This window comes from Crocuta crocuta, unplaced genomic scaffold, assembly GCF_008692635.1.
Source record: "Crocuta crocuta isolate KB4526 unplaced genomic scaffold, BGI_CrCroc_1.0 scaffold133, whole genome shotgun sequence".
NCBI classification, from domain to species: Eukaryota; Metazoa; Chordata; class Mammalia; order Carnivora; family Hyaenidae; genus Crocuta; species Crocuta crocuta.
The window spans coordinates 3,919,012-3,923,867 of record NW_027529438.1 but is presented as its reverse complement, the minus strand read 5'-3'; the positions used below and the strand labels follow the sequence as shown (position 1 = coordinate 3,923,867).

The window sequence follows — 4,856 nt, the reverse complement described above, 5'->3', positions numbered from 1 at the left end:
TGGCTCTTGACCGGCTCAGGTCGTGATCTCAGAGTTCACAGGATTGAGCCCCACATCGGGCATTGCCCTGACAGCATGGAGCCTGCTTGGGATTCTCTGTCTGTCTGTCTCTCTCTCTCTGTCCCTCTTCCACGCTCCCTCCCTTTCAAAATAAATAAATAAACATTAAAAAAGAGCTCCCTCCCTTTCAAAATAAATAAATAAACATTAAAAAGAGCTCTCTCCCTTTCAAAATAAATAAATAAACTTTAAAAAAGAGGTTATTTGCCCCTATATACAAGCCCAGAGGTATGCAGTCCCGGGTTGCTGAGGCAGCACTGCCGCATGGAGGCTTCAGGGGCTTTGGCTCCTTCTCATCCATCCCAAAGGCAGGACTCGGATCTTCACATGCAAGATGGCAGTAGCTCCCAGGGCACACAGCAGCCCTCTTTTAAGGAATGAACCTCCCCCGCCCCAGGCTGTCACACACAGACATTTGCATTTCATTACATCTCATTTCCTGAATTGAGTCACGTGGCCCTACCTAGCTGCAAATGTAACAGGCTTCTATGGTTTCTATTCTGAGAGGCTCTATGGCCAACTAAAAATTATATTAATGTAGAAGTGAGGGGATGGATTATGTCAGGGAATTATTTCTGGCACCAAATAATCTTTGTTTTTAAGTCTTTTTTTTTTTTTGAGAAAGAGAGAGACCACAATTGGGGGGGTGGGGCATGCAGGGAGAGAGGGAGAGAGAGAATCCCAAGCAGGCTCTGCACTGTCAGCACAGAGACCGTAGGGCTCCAACTCACAAACCATGAGATCGTAACCTGAGCTGAAATCCAGAGTCAGATGTTTAACCAACTGAGCCACCCAGGTGCCCATGCCTCCCTCCCCTTTTTAAAGTCAACATATAACGTTATATTAGTTTCATATGGACAACATAATGATTCAGTATTTGTATATTGTGAAATCATCCCCACAGTATCTAGTTAACACCCATCCCCATACATAGCTACAGAAAATTTTTATTTTTTATTTATTTATATTTTTTTCTTTTTTTAAAAATATTTTTATTTATTTCTAGGATAGAGAGAGACAGCGTGAACAGGGGAGGGTCAGAGAGAGAGGGAGATACAGACTCCGAAACAGGCTCCAGGCTCTGAGCTGGCAGTCAGCACAGAGCCCAACGTGGGGCTCAAACCCACGAACTGCGAGATCATGACCTAAGCGAAAGTCGGACGCTTAACCGACTAAGCCACCCAGGCGCCCCTATTTATTTATATTTTTTAACGTTTATTTTTGAGAGAGGAAGAGACAGAGGGCAAGTGGGGGAGGGACAGACAGAGCAGGAGACAGAATCAGAAGCAGGCTCCAGGCTCTGAGCTGTCAGCACAGAGCCTGATGCGGGGCTCGAACCCATGAACTGTGAGATCATGACCTGGGCTGAAGTCGACTGAGCCACCCAGATGCCCGTCTTAATTTTTTTTTTTTAAGGTAGTTAAATATGTCTTTTCCTTTGTGGCTTCTCTGTTTTTGTTATTCTTGCTTAAGAAAGTTTCGTCAGATCCTTTTGGGGTTGATAAGCATGATGATTGGGTGTTCACGCCGCTGTGTGACATGTACCACCTTAAACCTTGTTACAACCGGCACATTACCCGTCTGACGTGAAAAAGAAAAGAAAAGAAAGTTTCATCATACATTTCTGGGTTGACTGATAACTATAAGCACATATTACTTTCGTAAAAATTATATTTTTTTTCCAAAGAAAAAAATTAAAAACCATGAAAGAGGATCCTGAAGACTTGTATTTGTCTGTTGAAATATATTACCGGCCAGTTATAGCCTCGAACAAGTCACCACGCCTCTGTGTCTTCTTGTCTTAGTTTTACAAGCTGAGGATAATGAATGGCACCACCGGGCTGACTTCACGGGTCACTATAAAGATAAAATCAGATTTAAAAAAAATGAAGGCTAGAGGGGCGCCTGGGTGGCTCAGTCAATTAGGCATCTGACTTTGGCTCAGGTTATGATCTTGCGATTTGTGGGTTCAAGCCCCACATTGGGTTCTGTGCTGACAGGTCAGAGCCTGGAGCCTGTTTCAGATTGTGTGTCTCCCTCTCTCTGCCCCTCTCCCTCGTGCTCTGTCTCTCTCTAAAAAATAAATAAATAAAAACTTTTTAAAGTAAAAGCTTGAAAAGTATCAACAAGGGTTATAAAAATATAAGATATTATCATGTATCTTCCCTCTTTACTTGAAAGGTAATGTGATGGGTAAAAAGATCACCGGATTAGGAAGTCATGTTCCATCTTATGCCAATTACTAAGCAGTATGCTTCTGAGCAATTTATTTAGCTTCTGTGAGATTAACTTTCCTCATCCCTAAAATGAAAGAGTTGGTCTGTAAGTACCCTCCCAGCGTTAAGGATCTGAAAATACTACAGCAAAATCCCTAACAAGAGAGTTACGCACATTTCTTTTCGTACTAAAGGTATACTCTTGGGATTAAGTGTCTAAATACGTATCTTAAAGATACATAAATGGAGGGGCGCCCGGGTGGCTCAGTCGGTTAAGCATCTGACTTCAGCTCAGGTCATGATCTCACGGTTTGTGGGTTCCAGCCCCGCATTGAGCTCTGTGCTGACAGCTCAGAGCCTGGAGCCTGTTTCAGAATCTGTGTCTCCCTCTCTCTCTGCCCCTCCCCCGCTCATGCTCTGTCTCTCTCTTTCTCAAAAATAAAAAATAAAAATAAACTATAAATTTTTTTTAAAAAAAGATACATAAATGGAGAATGGGTTGGAAGAGGGCAACTGTGGATGCACGGACGCTTATTACGAGTGATCTGCAGTAGTTCAGGTGAGCTATGGCAGGAGACTGAACCAGGAGGAGAGCAAAGGAAGTGAAGAATAAGTGAATTAGGCTTAACAGTTTCATCTGATCATTTAATCCACCTTAAGGTGATAGTTAATCATACCAAGTACTGATATGATGGATAGATGCAGGTACAAAGCCTTTAGCAGCAAAACCAAAATTAATCTATTTCCCCTCCTGATCCAAATTTGTTCTCCAATTTTATTTCTCAAGACCAAGTCTCTTTCTAATGCATACTGGCATTTTGACATATGTAGTGGCTCACAATTTAAATTAAAAAAAAATTTTTTAGTGTTTATTTTTGTGACAAAGAGTGCAAGTGGGGGAGGGGCAGGGAGAGAGGGAGACACAGAATCCAAAGCAGGTTCCAGGCTCTGAGCTATTAGCACAGAACCTGACGCAAGAGCTCAAACTCACAGACCGTGAGATCGTGACCTGGGCTGAAGTCGGACACTTAACCAACGAGCCACCCAGGCACCCCCACAATTTACTCTCTATACTCAAATGTTCAGGGGAGGAAAAAGTGGCATATTTTATAACTGATCTTTGCTCCTAAGCCTCTGTCCCACAAGATGAGGAAAAATAGGGGGAAATTTAACCGCCCAATTAAAGATCTCTCAGGGTTTTTTGTTGTTGTTTTTGCATAGTAGTGGTGACTGTGTTTCCAAAGATGACCACATCAACATCTCTCCTCCCAAAAGCTCTTTTGCAATGTGACCCAGACAATTACCCTTGAAGAGATGGAGTCTACTTCCTGGGGGGTTGGCCCTCTGACCTGTCTCCACCTACAGAATGGGAAGGAAGCACTAATGTGTAGCTTCTGGGGTACAAGCCTTAACAGAGCCACAGCTTACGTCTTCTTTGGTTGGAACATTTCTTCTCGAAAGTCCTTTGCATATCCAGCCACCTTGCCAAATATCAAAGCCATTGCGGAGAGAGGCCCATGGCTATTTTGATCTTTCCAGTTCAAGCCACACGCTCATCAGAACAGCCCAGCTAAGGCCCAGCCAAACATAAGAACCATGAGAAATGGCAAATTACTTTAAGCCACTGAACTTTGGAGTGATTATGTAGAAAGAACCAAAACATAGTGTGTTGAGCTTAACTCAGTCCTTCTTGGTAAATGATCTCCTCATTCCTTTAAATTTTTCATGACGGTTGTAACAAGATATTCCACACACATGCTCTTCTAAAATGTGATGTGGACACTTTGCTCATTGAGGGCTGGAGTCTATTTTCTCTCTTGACTTTGGGGGTGCCTATGGCTAAGGTGGAAGTGATACGAAGTTTAAAAATAAAGACGATCCCCTCTGCTTGGTATTCTTGGGAGCTTCTCCCTTGGAACGCAGCCACCGTGATGTGAGGAAGCTTGTAGGTGATCCTGCTGAGATCCTAGCCAACAGCCAGCATCATGAAGGAGTAAATGAGTGACTCCAGATCATTCCAGCACCAACCTGGCAAGTCACCTCTCAGCCTCCATCTTCCCAGATGACGTCCCAGAGATTTTGAGACAGAAACAAATCCTGTTTGTTTCTACTCTTTCCAAACTCTTGACCCCACAGTGGTTTGCTACACCAGTGGTTCATCAGAACACTCCCTAATCCCCCGCAAGGTGGCACCTAGGTGAGTGTGGAACTACCACGGGAGCGGAGAAAAGGAGGCAACCTCCGGTCGCGGTGACTGCCCTCTGAGTCCTAAGTGGCCTCAGCTGTGTTGGCCTTGTCCCCTGGGTACCGCATCCGCGACACCTTAGCTCTGCTCCGATTCCCTTCCGCGGCGTGTTCCCCGCACTGCCGGGAACCGACACCAGCCCTTGTCCACCTTCCGGTAGTGACTCAGCCTCGCACACGGGAAGCTTCCCGACCAACCGGATGGGCACACGAGCGAGAGGGGAGGGGGGCGCGTCCGCGGGCGGGACCCCGGGCGGGAGGCGTGGCTGAACGTGACCACTGACCGGGAAGGCAGGACTTTCGCGGAAGACAGGCAGGCGAAGCCGGACGAGACAG

General features: G+C 45.2%; 1 long non-coding RNA gene and 1 other non-coding gene across 2 annotated transcripts; one reads left to right on the top strand and one right to left on the bottom strand.

The window, feature by feature from the left end:
- Positions 1–119: 119 nt before the first annotated feature.
- LOC144228250 (uncharacterized) lies at positions 120–4,275 on the bottom strand. The gene is made up of 3 exons (XR_013334150.1): positions 3,581–4,275; positions 1,812–1,917; positions 120–1,641 (listed from the first exon to the last, which is right to left on the bottom strand). It is a non-coding gene; the product is annotated as an uncharacterized LOC144228250 (long non-coding RNA).
- On the top strand, positions 1,547–1,647 carry LOC144228299 (small nucleolar RNA U13). The gene has a single exon (XR_013334157.1). It is a non-coding gene; the product is annotated as a small nucleolar RNA U13 (small nucleolar RNA).
- Positions 4,276–4,856: the final 581 nt, after the last annotated feature.